At 37.2% G+C, this 23,053-nt stretch overlaps 1 long non-coding RNA gene across 3 annotated transcripts in view; it reads right to left on the bottom strand.

Moving 5' to 3' along the window:
• Positions 1-820: 820 nt before the first annotated feature.
• The window catches only part of LOC138731282 (uncharacterized), a 78,037-nt gene continuing 55,804 nt past the window's right edge, over positions 821-23,053 (bottom strand). Inside the window, exons 1-4 of one of the 3 annotated variants that reach the window (XR_011339157.1) lie at positions 6,748-6,851; positions 4,022-4,130; positions 2,873-2,996; positions 821-1,399 (exon numbers count right to left, since the gene is read on the bottom strand). This is a non-coding gene — a long non-coding RNA (uncharacterized lncRNA). Of the gene's footprint in view, positions 1,400-2,872; positions 2,997-4,021; positions 4,131-6,631; positions 6,713-6,747; positions 6,852-23,053 lie in introns of those variants that run through there. The other 2 variants (XR_011339158.1, XR_011339156.1) reach the window with 2 other exon arrangements.

Genomic DNA, 23,053 nt, shown 5'->3' with positions numbered 1-23,053 from the left:
ACTGCACTATTAGGTGTTGTTCTCTGCTAAGAAAGCATGTGTAGTGGGAATGGATGAGTTGTGGGGAAATGCTTGCTTCTTCCATGGAATTAATTTTGGAAACAATAGAGTCTTTTGCTTCATAATATGAAAAGGGAGTTCCACCTTCAACCACAATGTGAGCATAAAGTTTGGAAAGCATGGAGACCCCTCTACTCAGGTCAATTTCAGAAGTCAAAAGAAGACTCACTGTATTTTGGTGACTATAATAAACTTAACTCCTACAACCTCTCCAATATACAGCTTCGAACATGTGGAGGTGATTAGAGTATGTATTATCTGATGGTTTACAGGAAATATTTTGAAAGGCATTATGTTTTCGAAGAAGTGTTTGGATACTTTTTAAAATCAGGCAAATTTAAGGAGTTTCAAATGAGGTGCTAATGTATCTCTCTATCTTCAACAGACTCTTGTCAGTAATTTTGTATTCCCTGAACTTTTCATGAAACCTTATTCTGAGATCTTCCTCACCCTCATTAAAATATTTTTTTTCAGAGTGTCACAATATGGATAACATATAGTAATCTGTTTTAAAAACAGACTACAATTTATTTGTTTGTTGCCTTTGTTCACTCAAAATGCTGCTGAGTTGCTGCTGTACATAGACAACTGCAAGGGTGATCCAAATTAAAAATCATTAAAATAAGTAGTCTCCATTCATTATGAAATAAATTGTACCTATTACACTTTGCAGAGCAATGGAGAGAATACTGTAGCTCACTTTCTTATGGAGAAGTCTTTCTCTTCTTAATCACTGACATGTTTTCACACTTCGTGTTTTGTTATAAAGCAGAATACATCCCTGTGTTAAATGAACCATCTCCAGCAGCCCCCAAAGTAAATTATTCATTTGTCATGCTTCGCCCTGTTTCAGAAAAAAAAGCTTTATGAGGACATACCTGCACTCAGTTTCCTGGTTCTAGGGCTGTAAGATCAGATCACGTATGTGATTATTGTCATTATATGATGGTCATTACAACACAATGAAAAGGAAATGTTATCAAATTCTTCAGGCAAAGAATCAAGTCTTGAGCAAGAGAAAGACAAAATATTAACCCAAAACCTGAGGCTGCTTCAAAAAGCCTTTGGAGAAAAGAGGGATAAGTTCAAAAGAAGGATGAGTTCTCTCCATCTTGGCTGGTGGTAAAATAAGCCTAAGCACAACTCTTTGCATGATCAACACTGAAGGACACTTGAAAAAACAGAAGTGGCAAAGGTCACGGCTAGCTGGGTGTTTCATCTTCATCCCTGATCTTCTCCATTGATTTGCCGACTTGAAATGCCTACTGCAGGATAATGACTGGTCCCCTAGAGGCATAAATGATTTTAAAATGTGAAGGTTGCTGCTCCTCACCTTTGTCTTAAAAAAAAAGAAAAGAGAGAGAGAGTGAGGAGAGAGAAATTTTTTTAAAAAAATTAAAAGGTTCTTGAATCAGATAATTTGTTGACAGCAAACATGGTATTTGGATTATAAGACCATCAGAGATACACATCAATAAGTTTTGCTTTGTAAAATGTGGAAGATAAATATATGACCATACCACAGTGGAGTATATAGTTCTCTGCTTTCCAGCAGAGTGAAGCATTAAGTATTGAGCACTAGTTGAAACATGCTGATGTTTAGTGCTATATCAGCAGCAGCTGGTCACTAACTGCAATGCAAGCTCCAATAGAACCAGCTGCATGTGCTCAGCTAGCATGCAAGGTTCTGAACAGCAAAACTTTCTCATTTAAGGTATGTCTAAATGGACCCTGAAGAGAGAGTTAGAAACAAAAAACGAAAAAGGAAAAAAATGGATACAGCAATCATGAACTTCTTTCTCACTCAAGTAGACAACTTTTTCTGATGTGATTCAGCACTGAGAAGTGAATATCCATGATGATACAAATTTCTGCTGGCCATACAAAATCCTGGAGCGTCCTGATGCAAGATCGTTGCTGATTAAGAACTTGGTTTGAAGCGGCATGTTCGTTATTGCTGAATACTTCCACTGAACCATTTTTCCAGAGTGCCTGAGTACCGTGCAAACACCAGACCATCTCCATGTCTAGTAAAATTTAAGTAAACTCATATTATACGTTTTAATACCAGTCTTTTCTGTCCACATAAGTGAATAAGAAGCATTAGCTGCTACTAATATGGGTCCCAGAAGAGAAATAATATTTTTTCCCCAAACTACAAAACACCAGAAGAAAGAGCAAGAAAAAAAACAGTGACTGTGTTGAAGATAATTCTGTGATTGAATTTACAAAAATGAGAATCCATGCTCAGGATGTCAGATACTGTGTTACGTGTCAAGAGGGATCTACTATGACTCATTTCACAAAACACTTGTTTGGAAACTGGAGGAGGCTGACTATTACATGTCCTTTTTCTTTCTTCTTTACTTTTTTTCTTTATTTTTCCCCCCTCTCTCAGTCAAGCATTATTCTGTCAGCTTCAAAAAATATTATAAATGGTGGGCAAAACAATTTTTTTCTAAAGACAAAATATCAACAATGGTTAGACTGAGAAAGTTCAGGCAGGAACTAATATAAATATATAAAAACATTATGCAGCTCTCTCCTATTGTAAAGGGAAATTGATACTAAAATCAGAACAATAATTTCCTAGTAGAAAGGGAAGAAATTTAGACCAAGTCAGATAGGAAAAAACTCTTAGAGTAGTTTAAATAAAATGCCACCTACAACATCATTAGAAGCACAACGGACAATATTTTCTTTATTTATTAACATTAACATGGCAATGGCTGTTTATTCAAAGACAAGCTGCATAATCAAAATGCCCATAGGATATTTTGACTCCAGAGGTTTCAAAAAATCTATTACTTACTATGATTCTCGAGTAATTTTCAACTTTCCATTTCTCAGGTCATAAATACAAGTGTGTGGGATAAGTCTGCACTGTTTCCTTGTAGAGTGTTATATTTGGAATGCCTCTACTTCTGGGAATGAAGCTAATGAATGAGAAAAGAGAGAGACTGAAGTCAGTTATAGCAATAACTGAAAAGCGAACATCATTCCAAAATCTAAACCACATCTAAAATGCGTAGGGATTTTAATATCTTTTGTATTGTTATCAGCATTCCCAGCTGTACTTTTGCACTGTAGAGTTATTTTTAAGCTGAAGGAGAAGATAAAATTATAAGATAAGTGCTAAAATTAAAAATGGAAGCCCTGAAAATCTATTAAGAAAATCAATTGTTAAAAACCCTCCTTGTAGTGTTGACAAGTAAATGGTTCCCAGTAAGTTTGCCAAACTGCTCATGTGGTTTCTGTCATGTAAACAGAGCCTCCCCCTAGCATAAATGGCAAAGTACACTGCACAGGCACACTCAGGAATATTTGATCTTCTTTTCTACACCCATTGCTGCATGTTTTTGCAGCTCAAGCACAGTGAGTGGGAGTCCGATAGGTCTATCGGGTATGAAATCACAGTTCCAAATTTCTGTAAAGACATGGAAGCAGAGCAAAAATCTGTCAGTGTAGAAATTTTGACTGGATCCTCATGAACTCCAAGTACATTACGTACAACTTCTTTTACTTCCCCACGTTTCATTAGTTTTATGTTTATTGGAGCTGAAGTAAAACAAAACATTTTTTAACTCCAGTTATTTAACTCCAATTTATTTTTTCTCATCATTGTCTACATTGACAAGAAGAGTACTTTCCAAAGAATTCTCCTTTGCATTTTTCCATTCTTCAGTTTAACAAAATACAACATTTCCTGAAGAGTTTACGTACTTGATGCTGGATCTAGTTGAATGGTCTCAAGGTGTCTGCATAGACAGAGAAAATTAATTTCTATAGTAGCAAAGATATCCTTTGTCATTTCTCCAAAACTACCCTAGGATGCTGAATATACTTTATTTTATCTTGAAAGTATGAAATCATGAGGGAAGTAATCAGAATAAACTAGGAAGTCTACCTCTACCACTTACAAGAAAATAAGGAGAGGCAGGAATAAACTAAGGTACATTACCTCATAACCTCCTCTTTGTTTTAATCTTACACGTATAGAGGCAGAAACAGTATCTATTCATCTTAAGAATTTCCTCTTGCAAAATGAATACTGCAAAATCTCTAAAGATCTGCGGCAATAGAAAACCCTGGATTTTAAGTCCAGTGACTGATCGACATTGAATAGATTCCTTTTTGATTTGCTTTTCAGATTTTATTTATCCTCTTTCCTACAACTTCTACCACATGAAGCTTACTTTCATTTCTTTATGTGAAAGAGTCATTTGAGGCAAACTGGGCCATTAGAAAACACTCCTACTCTGGGGTAGAGCAGTACAGTATTTCCTTTGGGAGACTACCGAGACCCTTGGCTCTAGGAGTCACGCCAGGGATCAGCTTGGGCATTCCACTTCTCTCAGTGTGCTGGGTTACTCAGTGGAGATGTTGGCATCCTGGTTAGGGCACAGATTGCCTTTTTCCCACAGCTTATTCCTTGTGCAACCCAGACATGATGGGAATTGCATGGAGGCTACTGCCCTAGCTGCAGCTAAATAAGCACTCAGAAGTTACTCAGTCATTTAATCATGCTGACTAGTGGAAGAGGCAGAAGATAATCTGACCTTTAAGGGGTAGCTGTCAAAAGAAGGAGATCAAAAATATCCATTTTTGAAAAGCAGTGGTGTAGAATACAAAAGGTGTTAAGCTGCACATGCAGTGGACTATGTCCTTATGTTCTTCCAACACAAAGACCACATGTTGCTACCACTGGCAGTGTCTCCTCTCAGGCTCACCTACATCAAATCCCTTGGGCAATGCAATAATTTCCAAGAAGAATAGCATTTCAGGAAGATAAGCAATAGACTTAATTTATGAATGAACAGATTTTTTCCTTCTATACACAAGCGTAAATAAGCAACCCTGTATACCAATTTGCACAGGAAACCGTGGGTGTTCCAGAAGCAGAACACTATTGCTGTTCATGAGCCATAGAGCAGTGCGGCAACATCTGTTTCAGGATCTTGTGAGAGAACATGCAACCATTCAGTACTGGTTCTCTCTTCAAACCTTACCTAAGACAAATTGGTAATAAACAGCTACTAATACCACAAAGCAGCTTGTTAAAGACTCTAAAACTGTGTAATGGCTTTGTTGCAGGTCAGAGAGGCCATGCAGCTCTGCTCTCCAGCTTTGCTGTAAAGGCTGGGTGCCAGGGAGAACTCTTAACTCTGAAGACCACAGAATTGGCTTCTCAAAGTCATGATTCATGCACATTAACTAGGCATGACACATGCCTGGTATGGCATGACACATGTTCATCTTCTAAATGACTTCACTGCCAAGGCATACTGATCTCTGGCCTTTCTCAATTTGTTAATTAACTGCTGGTTTGTTTTTTTCCTTAGGTTCCTTTAGGTCACTTAGAAAAATGCAAGGATCTAGTCTGAAGAATAAGAAGTTAATGGCAGTAGCAGGCACGTGTAAATAATGAGGCTTTGTGACAGGGCTACTGTTTTTAGAACTAACTTCAGAGCTCATCACATAACTTTTCCAAACACATACAAGAGAAAGCAAGCTATCCAAATTTTAATGAAATTTGGCTATTTCTTTTCAGGCTAAAGAAAAAATAGGTGGGTTTTTTTTTTAAATTTGTTCTTAGATTTTTATCTCAGCCTCATTGAAAGAAAGGATAATCAGTTGTTACATAGCATTTGTTATCCCAGCTTCCTTAAAACATTCAAGCATCCTGCTAAAGTCATTGCACTTTCTGGCTGCTGCTTATTTATAAAGATCAGGAACACAGGTGTTTTTGAAAGAAACTCCTTTTTCCTTTGTGAGGTAAGTTTCCCTGAATGCTTTTTAATGTCATGTGATTAGGGGTAGAGATGCTCTACAGGGATAACACATGTTATGTGACAGGAGACAAGGTGACATTAAGCAGCTTTATTTTCTTCATATCAAATAAACATGATTATTGCATAAATCTGATCTTAGGACACTTTTAGTGATTGATCAGTACATCTTTTTTAGGATTTCTAAGAGGTCTGCTCATATCCTATAAATAATGTTTTATTTTTAAATCTAAGTTACTTTCCAGCTGCGTTCTTCTGGGACTGTCACTGTTCAAACATCTTATTTAAAGAGCGAAGGAAATCATAGCTCATCACAGAAGTAGTCCTCTGTGTCATTTTGGTTTTTTATCATGGATTGTTTTACTGTGTACCTCACCTACTTTTAGGTAAACTTTGCTACAGTTCACACAGTGCTAACTATGGATTTCTGCAAAAATATTTTTATCCTTCTTCACGTGAGTGGATAAATATTAATTTCATGCTCTTTTTTAGAATTTAATAATGTTACTCTTGCCTGTAAGTTTTAATTTAGAATACAACTTATGCATATATAAAAAAATTTTGTGAGCTTGAGACCAAATTCTAGCCTTATCTGTAAAAATGAAAAAATATTGAAGAACACAAAATGGTTCTTCCTGACAGAATTTCTGAAATAAGCTGCAGCTTTGTGTATTGACTTTTAGTTGCAAACAATAGTAGGTGTAAGATAATTCATCCTTTACAACCAGTACAGAAAGCTGAATCTGTCTCATTTTCAGCATTAAGCAATACATGAAACCCACCTGGGGATCCTGGGAAAGCCCATTCAGCACTCACTTCAGCTTCGTTTTGTATTTCTCCTCCCACTGCCCGGCCTACATGAACTCTGAAGGACATACAATCCTTCTCATTTTCCTACCTGTAACGAAGTATACAGGAGCAAAAGCCCTGCTACAAGAACTCAGTTACAAATGCTCTCTTAACCCATTACAGCTGCAGCAGTCACATAAATTGGCTGCATGTACTGTGTTGTTTCATTTTAAATACACTCTACCTTTACTCTTTAATCTGTCTTCTGTTGCCATAGGCGCACTGGGTTGAACAGATCTAGCTAAACACAAACAAGGCAAAAATAAAATGTGTGAACCTGTGCCTTGAGAAAAAGACACCCTGCCTTTTCCAAGGATTCCACAGAATGAGCATTTTTGACAATATTTATATATTCTGGGTTTTCAACTCTACCTTGGACCTCCAGCATACAACGATTCTACACATACACACCCACGCTGTACACACATTGGCATATGGTATTTACAGTACACCTTCCATATTATCATATAACTTTCTTATTTCCCACTATGAAACACAGAGAAAATTTATGCTGTGTTGCATACAGTATGCTGTGTTCAAGTGAACTTTACTACATACAAAGTTTCAAGAGCAGGTCTGTGTGAATCATTAACTTTTCAAAAGGTACCAGTTCCCTTCTGTCACTAATGACATGCGTAACAGTTTAATGTAATGCTACTTTTAATTATTAGAGCCCTTTCTTTTAAATATCAAATTTCTCTCTCTAAATTGTCCTGAGTTCTCTTTACAGTCTCATCTGTCACTGTAAATGTCATCACTTTATTCCTCCTTTGGATGCAGTGACAGGACCACTCTTATCCCTAGCTTTATCTCTTTTTCCATCTTTTATTGTACTACAAAGATCCTTCTTTCATAGTTTACAGCTGTATCCGCTTTCCACACGTGGCAAATGATTGCCTCGGTAAAGGTATTTTCTGTTTCAATCTTGCATTTTCCCAAGGGAGAACAAAAGGGACAAGCTTTCTGGAGTTGGTTTCACTGAGAAAATTGTTTAGAATTGCCTCATTCCTCAACAGATTAACGAATGCATACAATCCCGGCTTAAGTGCTATTGTACAGCACAATTTGTCCATTATACTTTGTCCTTTCCATTTAGAAAACCCCCTCACCAATTAAAGTAATACAGCCTTCCAATACCTGCTCCCAATTAAATCTGAGCTGTATTACCTGCCTTGATGCAGCTGGTCACAGATTCCTACCACTTACTAGCATTCATTAGCCCTATTCATTATAAGGGGGCTGGTGGCAGGAATTCAAGCTACTGGCTTTATTCAGCGGCCATCAAAATTATCAGCTTTCAGCACAAGGCCCCAGTAAGAACAGGATTAAGTGAAGGGAGATTGAATTTATACAGTAGCAAAATGTCATTGTTTCTACTTTGCTCATGTTTCTTCTAGACCAGTGCATCAGGAACATCCAGTTGGGTGTACAAAAGAAGACAGCTGGTCAAAATTGGAAGAAAGCGTTTTCCTCGTTTGCTTTCAGCATAGCTCCTAATTTTGTTTTCCTGTGCCTCTCAGCCTCCTTACTCCAAAAGGTAGCCTACTGTCTGAACTGCAGCCTACTTACAGATGTGATCATTAACCAGACTGATTCAGTACAGTTTAAAGACATTGTTTCACTTACTGAGATTAAAAAAAAAACCCTAAATTTTCTGGCAGTATGAAAAATCACCAAATAGCTGAGGTTTCAGTGCAATGGGGCTTTTCCAGGCACATGGTGCTCCTGAGATGCTCTGCTAGGTGACAGTGTGCAGTGTAGCCAGTTCTATAGCAGGAAAAAAATCATCTGTTGCTCTTAAGTTGTTAAGTGTCAAGGCCCACTCTGTAATCAGAGCTTCCAAGATTTGCTGGATGGTGGTGGTAGCAAGCCAAGCAGCCACACTAAAAGCTTTAGGGCTGTCACCAGCAGAAGAATTTGGAGGGTAAAAAAAGGAGAATTACTCTCCCCTGGTACTTGGAGGTGGCACAAAGCTGTTGTATCCCAGCTTTGCCCACTCCAAAGATGACTGTGGTCTCAGTGTGGCCTGCTGCTGGCCCGTCTAAGTATGGTTCAAGCACAAAGATTAAAAAGAGAGTGGAAACAATAATATTATGTGTAAATGTAGAGAATTGAGAGGATTAAAAAAAAATTAGACAGTTTTTGGACCAATTCTAAACTAATTCTTTACTGCAAACACTCATCTCTTATCAAGGATCAGCAACATATGCATATCCATAGCATTTTTTAAGGTGGTGGAGGATGTATATTAGTGTTTTCCTCTCAATTAACTTCTAGGCAATTTTCCCAGCTAAATACATAACATCTTTGGCAATGTGCCAACCAAAACCTTAAGACCCAACACTAAATTCTGTACTTATACAGGCAGCTTAGATTTTCATGTGGTGAACTGGAAGAATGCCAGTAACTCCTACCATAAACCTAGCAGTAGGAATGCTATATATTTTTTTATCACGAAACTCTGCTTTACTTTTCCAAGACCACTTGAAAACTGCACCATTTTCATGTTCCTTTAGCACAAAATAAAAGAAAGATTTAACCTACTATTAAATTAACCCAATTAGCCATTTATTTCATGTAACCTTACACCTCTGATGGCATTAAATCAAACACACCAACATGTGGATTTTCTAAGTTATGGTAATTACATACTGCATGCTAGACAATAAATTTCTTGCTAGCCATTTGTCCTGTTCATTCTCTTTGGAAGAAGATTATTAGAACTGAAATGGTTTGAGATCCCTCCTTGTATAACTCCTATAACACTGTATTAGAAAAAGACAGAATATTTATGCACTTAAAGAAAAAGAGTTGGAGGAAAAAAGGAGGGTGAAAAAAATAAAAAAAAAAAAAGAAAAAATAAAAGAAGTTAAAATATTTCCAAAGGGCTGGCTTCCAGGCATGACAAACTAAAGTGCTGGTGAGAATAGAATGTACTTGCCATTTGACACAAATCACATACCAAAGACCACTGTTTTCTTGATGCAACATCTTTTTTTCTGATTTTTTTTGTAGGGAGATGGGATGGGGAGAAAGAAAACCCAGTTCAAGTAAAACCTAGGAATAATTTAGAATCAGAATTCCCAAATCTAATACTGTTACATCCATATGTAACACACCTGCCCTGCTGCTGCCACTGAAGCAGAGTGTTCCCTGATGTCCCATCCCTCTCTTGCCATCCAGGCAAAGCCTTTTGCAGTCACATTGCTTCTGCTGCTGCCCTGTGCTTGCCAGTAGGCTCCTTCATATGCTGATGATGTTTTGTCCCATTTTCAGACTGGCATTGAAATGGGTTTATCTCAGAGCAGAGGATGCTCCAGGATGGTAGTAACCCCCAGTCCATCCTAGGGACCTGTCAGCAGCACTCTGCGTGGCGGATGTTCAGTGCCCTGTGAGAGGGAGCAGGGGTAGCTCCTCTATCGTGGAGCATCTTTCCCATCTCATGCTGTGCCTGCATGGAGCCCTGGCAGGAAGACTATCAGCAGCATATTGGATATCCTTATGAAGCAAAGACAGTGCCCTCCTCGGTTCTGTTTAGATATCTTTCATGGAGCTTACTTTCGAGGATGGTTCCGACTCCTGACCCTGCTGCAGATGGCATAGCTGTTACCTTGGCAGGCTGCCACTTACTTCCGTTTTCCAGTCTCACATTCTCTTCCCTTTTCAGCATGGGTAACCCTGCTCCCTGCTTGTAATTTCTCCCTCTCCTCACCCTCCCCCCACCCCTTATTTTTTTTTTTTTTTTAATTTTCTTCTGTTCTTGTTCCCTGGCAGGCACAGATCTTTGGCTCCAGAAGCTTGTTAGGTGTTTGTCACTGAAGATTTATTCTTCCTTCCATACAATTCACTCTGATGACGAAACTAATGTAGCTCTCTAAGAAGCATCATGATATTCTAACTAAAAGCAGCCAAAAGAATGACCGAAGTGTCTTTACATTTTCTTTTTTCTCTATTTTTTTTTTCCCCACTGGCTGTCAATGTTTTAATTTCTCAATTAACTTCGCTCATAGCCTTACTAAGCACTAACAATCTTCTGAATCTTATGTGGGTTTTTAAATATGAAGGGCTTTGTTATCTTCACAGACTTTTAAAGATAGATTGATACATTGTAAATAGTATGAATTTGATATGGCAGTTTGAATTGATATATCTAGAAGATTTTCTAACATAAATTACTTCCAAGTCATTATCTGTTATTAACTCTTCAGGAATCACACAATATGACGCAGTATGAAATATGAACAGTTCATCTAAAAATATGTAGCCATTACCGTTTAGTTCAAAATCAGTACTGGAGAAGTTCGATCCTTTCCGTTTTGTTTCCTCTCTATGATGAAACTTTTGGACCTCAATTCCTTGCTTCAAGTCAATAAAACTGTTGCCTCTCTGAAACGTGCACTCTGCAGTTCTGGATTTACATCTCCTAGTAGTTGAAGGGAAACCTTTAAAATTTTAACTTATGTAATATTTAGAATCAATGTTTTTTATATACAGAATTGCACTGTGCTCTACATAATCGCCCTCAGTTTTGGACTACAGAGAGCCAGACCAAGATTCCAGTTTCCTGGTTACTTCTGAAGTGGGCTGAATTGGGGAGGGAAGGGAATGAGTAGGTCCCAAGCTACCACACCTTTGGCTGAGAAAAGTGTCATAGAGTCTGATCCCCAAATTCTGATACAACTGGACAAAAAAGGGAGATGTGTTTGCACATGTACTTTGCTGCCCAAGGTGCACCACTCTTGAGTATACTGCTTTCATCTTTCTTTTCGTTCAGTCCTATAAAAACAAGCCTTGTAATATTCAAAAGAAGATAGTTTTTTAGCAGAGGACAGATATCAAAATTTCCTCAAAGGAGAAAGGAAAAAAATTCATTGTGGGATAATCTTCTCCCCAATTCGTATTATCAGGAACATTTTATCCTGTCACGTGGTCTGATTGTCCAGCACCTTATTGTTCCCAGATAACTTAAAACATCCGCAACTTTTAGCTAAACAGACTTACTCAGTTGAGCCTAAGCAAACTGCTCTGCATTTGTGGGATCATCTTTTCCAGACACTGGTTTCTTCTACTGAGGATGAAGGCAATACTGAATATATGTATGAGGTACATCTTTGCAGCACATAGGTCTGTGCCATTATTGCCTCTCTTTAGATTTGTGGGTCACATACCAAAAAAACCATTTTTTTTAAAAAGAGAGAAAGAACAAAACATGCTTTCAGTGTGCCTCTTTTCAAAGAACTTCATCCATTTATCTGCACTGCCAGGGCCATCCTCTGTGGTGAGAAGGACTTCTGAGGTACCCTTTCCCACCACCCTGAAAACAGTCTTAGCTGCTGTGGCACTGCCGCTCCTTGGATTTGAATTTTTGCCCAGGTCTAGAGCAACCCTTTCATCATGCTTGTAGATACACAATAGCTTTGTCTAGGATCTATAATGCCTTCTGGCTTGAATTCTTTTTGTCTCTAGCATGTTTGGCTGTTCAGAGATTTGTAGGGTAACAGTCGGTCTTCTCACATGCTGTTATCACCCAGTGGAGGTGGTCTTGAATGCAGACTGTGGTTCCTTAGGGATCTGTAGCCTTAACCAAACAGGTATACACTTTCTGTCCATGTTTCATACAACCCATTTTATTGTGTGTTCAGCTCCTGTGCTGCTAATTATTGCAACTTCATTTTAGTATACTGAAACTTTCCATGAAAATGTTCAGTGATATGTAAACACTACCTTAGAATTACTTTGATCTTCTTTTATCTATACAGAACAGTGTCTGTGCTTAGGAACTGCACCTGGGAGGAAACTACTCTACAGGTAGTACTGATCTAACCTTTGTGCTCCTTAGTCTGTGCCCAGATGAAGATTTGGTTTCCACAGGTATGACTAGATGCTTTACGAAGCTGAAGTAAATATTTTGATTTGATTGTCCTAATTTTTCTTGTTTAGCATCTCTGTGAATATTTGTACATTTTTTCCTGTTATTCTTTGGATCATGGATATACTTTCAACAGGGAACAAAATGGTCTGTGGGTTGCCATGACTTTCTCTGGAAGAATTTTTTTTTTCATCAGTACTAAGCCATCAACTTTGGTTTTTTATTTAAAAATGTGTGTATCCAAACTAAAGGCAATGATGCTACCCCTTATAATAGACAGAACAACCTTAGCAGGTCTTTTGAAAGACTTTTTTGCATCATTCTTAGGTTCTTATTTTGAAGAAAATAGCTCAAAATCTTGGTTTTAGTAATTTAGTTCTGCAATTTTTCCAAGCCATTTTGATGTGCATACTTTCTCTCTATAAAACTACCTGAAAAACATACCTTTTGCAGAATTTCTTTTTTTTTTATGACTTTCATTCATCTTCTACTTGTGTCTCTCTGTGGCTTTAAGATTATGTGCAGAAGTTGTGGTGGTACAGAACCTGGAGCCTTCTCCAGAATGCTCTCTGAGATTTTGTAATGTGTTACAGGTCTTACTATTCTAGCATGTATTTAAATGGAATGTGACGAAATTTCTGACTTTCAATGGCAATGAAAACACTTCTTTTAAAAAAAATTAAAGGATATTTATTTCTGCATTTGTGCCAATACTCTCCACCTATACATATAAAATTGGTCAAACTGGGTCAGACCAATGGTTTATTTCCCATCTCCAACAGTGTGCAACAGCAGACATCTATGGAACATTACAAGAACAGGGCAAGCAGGCAGTAATACCTCCCAGCCCTCAGCACTGGTGGTGGTAGCCATGGACAGTAGATTTGTTCTTAATTGTCCTTGATGGATTTTTTTTCTTCTGGGAATATGAACCCTTCTAAACATTTGGCAATTATAACATCCTATAGCAAAATTTCTGCAATTTAACTTGCATTTACATCTCTGTCAGTCCTGTCCAGAACTCACTATTTCTTATGAGGTTTTGTTATTTAATTCTTTGATGCTCTGTGTATTCAAATACCAGTTGTATTAATTTGCTGCATTTTTTTATTTGTATTTCAAGTGTCTTTTTTGTGATAAAGCAGCATCTTCAGACAGGAATGCTGAAAATACTTAATTTGCTGGTCTTTTTTTTCAAGTTTTATTGTAGACAGTAAATAATTTTTCTCTGTGGGAGCCAAGGTAAACAAGTTACTAGGTTTTGGTTTGTTTTCTCCAAGGGCTGGTGAATGTTTTGACTTTCCTGTTTCCTACTGGATTGGCTGAGCTATGCTACTCCATTTGTTCCTTCCTCCACTGGAGGAAGCTCATGTTGTGAGCTTCATAGAGCTTCCCTCTTTTCTCTAGACTTTGGAAGACATTGTCACATACAGAACAGCTTGTGTATGCATAGCAGTCTTGAATATGCAATGTCCTCATAGATACTATGTGACTAATTTCAAAAAATTATTTCTCATTTTTTTCCAGGACACAACACCTTGCAATGGATTCTAGTGTCAAGTCTCAATATCTGCTGACAGAATTTACCTTTTGATGTTTTTTTATTCTCTTTGTGTTTAATATTTAATTCACCTACTGTATATAAAAAATGCTGTCCACATCCTGCCAGTTTCATGGAAGCAGACAATATTTCTGCTGGGCAAGGAGGTAGACTTCTATCCTTTTTCCCAGGAATGTCATTCATTCGGTCCCAGCATCAGATGTAGATGTTAGTATTATTTCTTACAGAAACTGTATCCAGGAGGATATTAGTTACCAGAACACTAGAACCAAGGTATTTAAGCTTGCTTCATCATCTTCCCTCTCCTTATACTGTTTTGTAACCAAACAGTATCATTGTTGCTAAAACTCTCTCCCTGTAGGTGTTCTCCAACTGTATTACTCCCACTGCTTCACTGTTTGCCTATGTGATGTACTCAAACATAATGTCTAATGTAATTATTTTCCTTAGGCATGGGTGTTTCTTTTCCTTTGCATGGTGCAATCCACTGCTATTGCAAACGTATATTGCTGGGTTTCTGTCACTTTCTTCAACAGAAGTAATAAGCAGAATTGGCTTTCTTGTCTTCACAATGAACACTGTTTTGGCGGAAGTATGTATTCTACCAGATCCTGACGTTTACAGATTGGTACTTCTAAATAATGTCATATCCATTTGGATATCCACTTTGGCTAGGTCAAATGCTTTGACTATCCTATTGAATTGCTGTTCTAATGTTTATAATTTTCCTTCTTTTTTTTTAATTTGCATACTGTATAGCATAATTCATATGCATTTCCATTTTTTAAAATATGGGATATTTTGCAATCTAGTGGGTTAACTAACCATCAGCTATTTTAATGAGATATTTTTCTAAATTCTCCATACTTCTATTTTTTTTTTAAGTAGAAAAATGTTTCGGTTCTTATTTTTCAAGACAAACAATCTTAAATAAGTTAAACAGCCTGCCTGGATTTTCTCCCTCTACTTCAATGTACTTACAGCTAGCGACCTATGCACTGTAGATACTGCTGCCATTTTTCATGGTACATAATAGTAAATGAAGAGCTATTTAGATTTATAGATTACTTATTAAGAAGATATGATAAAGATATCATCTCCTTTAATTCTTTCTATTATTAGCCCTATCTTCTGATTAGTTTCAGTAAGCCATACTTTATTTCTAATGCCGTGAATTGTCTTTATTTACACTGCTCACACAAACATGGAATAGAGAAGGGCGTACTATGAAAAACTTTTAGGACAAACAATTTGAAGTACACCTTTCCTCTCAGCGGCTGAGCTGAATTTGGCACAATGGGGAGAGGAGAAAAGGAGATTCCTTCCTGCATGAGGAAGAGTCCTAGTGTTACCCTTTTGTTTCTCTTATGAGAGATATCATTAGTTATCAAAAAACTGCATTAACACTGTACAGAACTTTTGTTATTCATTCAAGTGTTTCACAGAGGAGAAATGATAGCTCTAAATGTAGCAGATTACATGGTGAGGAGAAAACACTTCCTGAAACACAATCCAGAAAAGCAAGAGGATCTAGACCACTGTCTCCCTCTTGAGGGGCATTTTTGAACATATGTATATCTATTAACAAATACGTGTATCTCTATATATGGACATATCCACAACCAAATACATATATATTACATACTTGTATATATACATACGCAAAGGCAGCATGAATGGGCTGCTAAAAATCCAAGACAAGTGGATATTACTTCAGAGATAGTTGAAAGGACCAAACCTTCTCTTCATGTAAGGACTTCTGTCACTTCCTGTGGCAGATACACAGTTTAACCAGGTTGATATACATGTGTAGTCATTTAGATTCACACAATTTCTATAACTTTGGCTCACACTTCCTATCCCCTATTCCCCATTTTGACAATTAATGTGTTTTGCTACTGAAGTAACTCATACATGCAGGATCATTTTTCTCTCGTGACGCTCAGCTTATCATCAGTTTCAACAGTATTACTGATCTCCCACACCTTATTTCTTCTCTGAAGGAAAAAAACCAACTGGGAAAGGAGCAAAGTTAAGTGGAATAATAAAAATAACGACCACTTGAAAAGGAGTAAGAAAATAAAACAAAGGAAAAAAAGGACTTCAGCAAAAAGTCTAACGGGAGATATCAAGAAACTAGAGATGTCATCCTCCGAGATGATGCAAAATAAGGATAGGTTTTATTTAGGCACTTTGGGGTCATTTTTTTCTTTTTACTTTTTAATTTACAATCTCTATTTAGACTTTTAATTAAAAACAGTTACAAGGCAGTGATATCACTACTGCTATTTCATCTTCAGAGATGAATTACTTGAATCATTGTTGCAAAGTCTGTTCTATATAACTTTTATCTGCTGGCTAGCTGGAGATTGTTATGGACTCATTACTTGCCATGATCCATTACTCACAAGATTTTTCACCTACATGTTAGATTCTCTCTCTTAAATTACTGATATCAAACCAGCTGGGGCTTAGATCTAGCCTCATGATCCTTTTAGTAGATTCTTGGTTAAAGAATGATTTTGTATCTTGCATGCACAACAAATGATCAGGGGTATGAGCTACTCACCTCATAAAGCTCTATCCATCCACTAGAGTGCAAAATCTGTGAATGTAGTTATAGGGACCTGCACATCACTTTGTTTGGCTTCAGGACTGCTGCTGCTGGAGATGATAGGCACATGAGATATGAAATTCACCTTTTGATCTCTGCTACAGGAACTGCAGGAGACCAGTTTTAACTAGACATATAATGGGTCAATATGATCAAAAGGATGGAAGAGGAGTTAACTAAGAAATAACTATGACCCACTGCTCAAGGCAGGTAGCACTACATGTCAAGACTGCATAGAAGACAGATTTTAAAAGACCTCACTTCCCTGACATATGTAGATTTGATCTTCCACAGGTGTAATGATTTTAATCTCTGTAGGATGTTCGTTTATCATCATCATTCCATTCATCACCACTGAAGATCAATGGACATATCAGTTTTAGGCCAAACACAGCATATGTGGTAACGTATTTAACAAAACCATATATGAGGGAGGCAGAAGGGAGGAAGAAGGGGTTATTCATACTGCTTAGCATTCGATGCTTAACTTGGAAACCAATTTTGCTAATCACTCAGTGCAGAAAGGCAGATTACCCTGGAGCAAAAGCCCTTACAGAGGTGTCCAGAACAAAGTCTCACAGTCTTCCAGAAGGAGACAATGTGGTAGAAACCTCACATTGCTACTATCTTGCTCTAACCCCGTGGTAAGGGCAATAGAAGGAATAGGGACTAGTGTGTGTTCAGTTTCAGATGTTCAGAGTCACAGCTGCCAAAAATAAAGAATCAAGCACTCATACAGCATTAAGAAAAAGGAGACTCCACGGCCTATTCCTTAATCTCTCACTATAAACCCTGATGCATATTTTTTATTTAACAGGAAACTATTTCGATATATAACACTGACATTTTCCAAAGAAATCAGTTCTGATTTCAAACAGTAAAATGCTAAAAAGGATGATGGTCGCTTCCTCTTAATTCTTTACTCCTGATTAGCCTCTATGATAAGAGTTTTTTTAAAAATTTTCATTCTTATTTGTAATATTCAAGTAAGTGAAACACACTCATCTTCATATTAAGAGTCACAAAATCTGTTAAATTCTTACTGATATAAAATCAATGATTAATGAAACATTTGCACACTGGATATGCCTTTAATAATTATTTCACAAATCTGATGCAGGTGTCATGATAATTACAACCATAATGTCTCTAATAACTTTGGAATTGATTACCATGGGTTTTTTTAAACTTGCCAAGACAGAAATAAGCTGAAGACCGCTGCAGATATTCTGGTTTGCACCTAAAAGTTTTCCAGCTTTTAGAAAGCCTCTGTAAATTAGAAGGAAGTCTAATCATGTATATTTTTTGCCCAGGCCTTCTAAAACAGACATGAATGGGACATGACATAGCCAGTAGTAGCAATAAATAAAAACAACTATTATGATTTTACATAATGAATGGTAAAGGTAAAAATAAGCTCTGAACAGCAACACCACTTAGACAAGTGGTGTCTAAGATAAAAGATAAAAATCAGACATGAAATTAAGTATCAAAAGTAAAAGTAATTTTTCTCCCTCTGAGACAACTTGCAGACGATTTTTCCCTGGAAATAAGCATACTGGGAACTATGCAGTGAAGAATTCTGAAAGTAGCACCAAATTCCAGTAGTCTCTCATTTGCTAGTACAGAATTAAGTAACAGGGGACTTTGTACTATGTAAGTGAATTCAGTCATTTCTTCATCTACAATATTTTTGGAGGTTAATGGTCTTTCAAGTTTTAATATTACAGAAAGCACTTAATGTTTATGATGGCCTCAGCCATGGTAGTAGGTGGAGCGTTTACCAACAAAGTGATGAAAAACTATTATGTGCACTATGCGCATTAGAAAACATGGGTTACAACATCCAGATGTAATATTTACATTTCAAAAATTCCAACATTCATCTTTCTGGTAGTAACAATAGAAATATCTAACCTCTTAAACAGTACTTCAAATCTTCACTTTTACACACTTAACTAACCCTTAATGAGACAGCAGCAATATATTTACATAACATTAATTCATCAATATAATGGGGAAACCAAGTTATTACAGCCTACTTTTATCTTATCTAAATTTAAAAACCGTTTTGGAGTACCTAATTCCAGGATTATAACTGTCTGGGGTCCCTACACAATCAATGAAGAGAAGTAAAGAGAGAGATAAAGATGGAGACACCCAAGAGCAATTCTGCCATGAAGGAATGTGACATTTATCTTCTCTCCAGCCTTTGAGGAAGAACTGTGATTTGTTATCCAGTAATGGACAATGTTCACATTTTGATCCGTGACTTCAAGTTTAGTGATGCATACAGGCAACCAGTGGCCTGTGTCATCTCTGATTTGCTACGTAAGGACGCAATTCAGCATGCCTAAGGACATTGCTCGGGAAGAGGTAATACAAGAAGTGGGCTTCAGAGCTGCTAGGAAAATGAAAACCTCAAACCTCATTCCCAGTTGCTAGTAGTGTAATTAATAGACTATTGAAATCAACACAGTTCAAGTGTTATAATTATAACTAAAATACTCTGAGGGTATTAGTATGGTACAAAGGCACAGGCCTCATGATTCATTCAGTTTCTCCAGATATCAATGAACCACAGAGAAGATGCCACCAGAACAAACAAATTAGCAGACAGACACTACATCCTCTGTTATCCCTTTGAGGCAATGATTCTGTGCAAAGGCTGGCCTCGGAAGAGATACATTATTTGGTATTAATATAGTTACGATCTTGTTGTCTAAAAGTATGCATCAAGTGTTATTTGAGATACCCTATAGCATACTGGCCATAACTGACGCTCTAGAGGAAAATCATGAAGTTGTGGGTCTCCCACATGTCCTACATACTTTCTGCTGGCCGCTAGATAATGTTTCAACGTACCTCAAAGCGGCAATAAATGCCTATAGCTAGGCAAATAACTGTGTGTCTGTTTGCTGCAAGTCACCTGAACAAGGAAATTGCTACTTTCTGGTAACAGAAGTGGCAGCATCCAATACAGATATTTTTTGCTACTTACACCTCTTGAGATGAATATGTGCCAAGTACATGTAAAACTCTGTCTACGGACTTTCTTCCCTTTCTTGAATTAAAGTGACTATTTATCTGAAAGGCGTAACATGATAGATATAATCTCATTTACATTTAAAATATACCAAGATTTCTGATTAAAGATGTAAAACAGTACACATTAAGGGAAATGCCAAAGCCATTCATAGAGTAAAATCTGTTTATAGGCTGCAATATAAGCAGAGATTGTACCAAGTTGTTATTTTTACTACATTATGTTTATTTCAATTTTTTATAAATTCTCATTTCATATTAATATTCAGTATTTGCGCTGTATGTGGACACTGTGTAAACATGAATGTTCACATTGTCATGTTGTTATGACAATTTGGTTCATTTTTTATAACTTCCATAAATTATCTATGGAACTGCAAACTAGCTTTATCACTGGCATCATCATTTTCAGAAGCATATTAAATATTTTGTGAATCGACATAAAGAAACAAAGGGAATAGCTCATCATATTTGATTATTTTATAATATATTTATATAAACACTTTGTATGGTATATTTGATGTCTGCAATCAGGCACCTGGGACAAATTCACAAGAACAACCTTTAGAAGAGTGTCTGATAATGCATTTAAATGACTGAGAATCTGCAAGTGAAAAAAATGATTGTTGTATCTGCGTAATTTCTGGGTTCTGTGTAAGTGTAGTGGGACTGTTACCAGCCCACTTTGAACTGCTGCAGTGATCTCATTGACCTTTTGCTCCTGCAGATTCATTTTAGTGGTCTGATGTCTCTGGATAGATTTATCCCATGAGTCAAGAGTTGACCAAATTCATTCATGTTCTTGCTTGTAAGCTCCTGGGACCAAGTACATGTAAAAAAGAGTCTATGACGTTGCATTAGATTTTAACAGCAGGAGTGTTGTCACCTTTCTCTTCAAAGACAGACAAATATAAAGAATTTTCTTTTGTCTTACATGAAACGCTTAAAAATGCCACAGAAAAGTAAGCATGACAGCAGAGCTCTTTTATAATTGTATGGCAACCTCTCCACATAGCAGAAGTTTCAAAGTAACCAGGCATGACTGTAGCTTGCCAGCAAGTAGGAACATGTAAAGTCTTATGAATAACCTGGCCAGCCAGCTGAATGAGAAGTTATTGGTAGAAGACACCATTTGGCATATGTACTTACATTCTCAAAATCATGTTTCACTTTGGAATATATGTTAACTAAGTGAATTAATTTCTCTTATTATGGAATGCTATAGATAGATTCTATTGGCTTCTCATCTTCTCATCTAATATCTCTTATATCATTATGAAAATCTTGGATGCAGTTAGACACATAAACACTACTTGGCACGTAATAGACAAGTAAGAAAGGTCTAACATAATTTTCAACTTTTTTGTCAATAGTAGTACAACAGAATTCTTTCCCCAAGCATTATGTGGAGAAAAAGAAACAAATAAATTTCTTTTGTTTCTGCAGGATGAATGAACAAAACAATAAGAGGTTTTGGCAAGTTGACATGTTTGTCTACGTATTAGTAATTTTCATATTAGAGGAAGCTCAGATGTCACTGCAAATTATTAGGCAGCAAATTAATCTGAAATCAGCAGGAAATCACTGAATGTCACTGAAGGAAAGGTGAGGCTAGGCTCGAGTTTGTTATTGACATATGTTAGTTCCAGCTAGTCTTCAAACAAAGCCTTTTTGTATAAACAAACCACCATTTACTTTGCTGGAAAACTTCTGACTAGGTCTACTGCTAATCTGCTCTTTCCACTGGCCTGTCACTAGTCCAAGGAATCTGACAATATGTGGGGTGTTAATACCAAGCATAATTTAAAACCTCTGAAGGATTATGTAGATTTACATGTGTACTCTTTCTAATTTCACTGTGTTGACAGCTTCAGATTTCCCGGCACCAAAACATAGTATTTTCAAGATGATGCTGCACATCTGGGACATCCAGGAATAACAGAATATAGGTCAATAAAACTGTCATTCATGGGAAGTCTTACAACTGCCTTGTAATATGTGGAAGCCACCAAGCCAATGCACTCATTTTGCATGACTAAAATACCCAGTGAAATGCCAGTGATGAGCCACTGCTGTTGCCCATTCTGTTAGAAAAGGTTTCATCATGATGATCAGGAAAGCACCATCAAGTGGACCTTGTGGAATGAAATTCACAGTAAAAATGTGGGACTAGCAGTGCTCTTTAAAAATTTGTCTTAAAGGATGTCACCCCATGTTCATACACAGATCCTGAAAACAGCATTGTACTTGAAACTGAGTGATGCAAATGATTTGAGTAATAGCAAACAAAACACAGTTTTATGGGTCTTAAGTGATAATACGGAAAAGTCACAGTAAAGAAATACTAGCATACTAAAGGAGAATACAGCAACTTTATAGCCATCTATGGAAAATGATAATCACCTTTTAATGAACTTATGGATATGGAAGGTCCTTGTAGAAAACCTTATGGGTCTACTAAATAAATTGCAATCACCTGTGACATAAAAGATTTACTTAATTTGAATAATCATGTGAATATAGGTGATACACTTGAGGGAAGGGATGGCATGTAAAATGACCTTGACAGGCTTGAGAAGTGGGCTGACGCAAACTTTGAGCAACTCAACAAGGCCAGGTGTAAGGTCCTCCACCTATGTTGGAGAAATAACCAGTTTCAGGACAAACTTGTCCTTTACCTGGCAATCTGGTGCATGGCTCTTCCTAAAAGCTGGAAAAGCTGGATTCCTGTCCTGCAGCATTGCATGGTTCTACAATCCCTCTCCTCTTCCATACCCTGTGTCTATCCAGCAAGAGTGTCAGAGACCCAGAGACTGAAGCACTGGGGCAGACATTCAAGACAGGTTTCCTGCTATGCAGGAAAGGGCCTGAAAGCCCCATGACTCTGGATTGTAACCATGGCTTGGTTCCCAGCATCTCAGCCAAGGTTTCCAGAGCTCCCAAGTTTCCTGTTTTGAAGTTATGTTTCAGTGCAAAGTCATCTCATTTGTAGTGATCTGTGCCTGTGGGATGGTCCACGTAGCAAGGGTGCTGGAAGCCTGGGAGACCTGCCAGGTAAGGAAATCAATATTCTTGTAATATACTCGCTAGGGACTGACAAGAATGTCAATCTCCTTAAAAAGTTCTGAGATCCAAACCACTTTGTTTGAAAACCACAAAGATCTGATTTTTCTACTTTACTTTTCCTTCAACTTGCTTGAGTTTTAAAGGGTCTAAAAAAAAGGTTTAAAGGTCTAAAAAAAAAATATATATATATAAATCATGCA

Source organism: Phaenicophaeus curvirostris, chromosome 1, assembly GCF_032191515.1.
Source record: "Phaenicophaeus curvirostris isolate KB17595 chromosome 1, BPBGC_Pcur_1.0, whole genome shotgun sequence".
In the NCBI taxonomy this organism is placed as follows: Eukaryota; Metazoa; Chordata; class Aves; order Cuculiformes; family Cuculidae; genus Phaenicophaeus; species Phaenicophaeus curvirostris.
The sequence above is the reverse complement of the archived record's forward strand: the minus strand, read 5'-3'. Positions and strand labels throughout refer to the sequence as shown.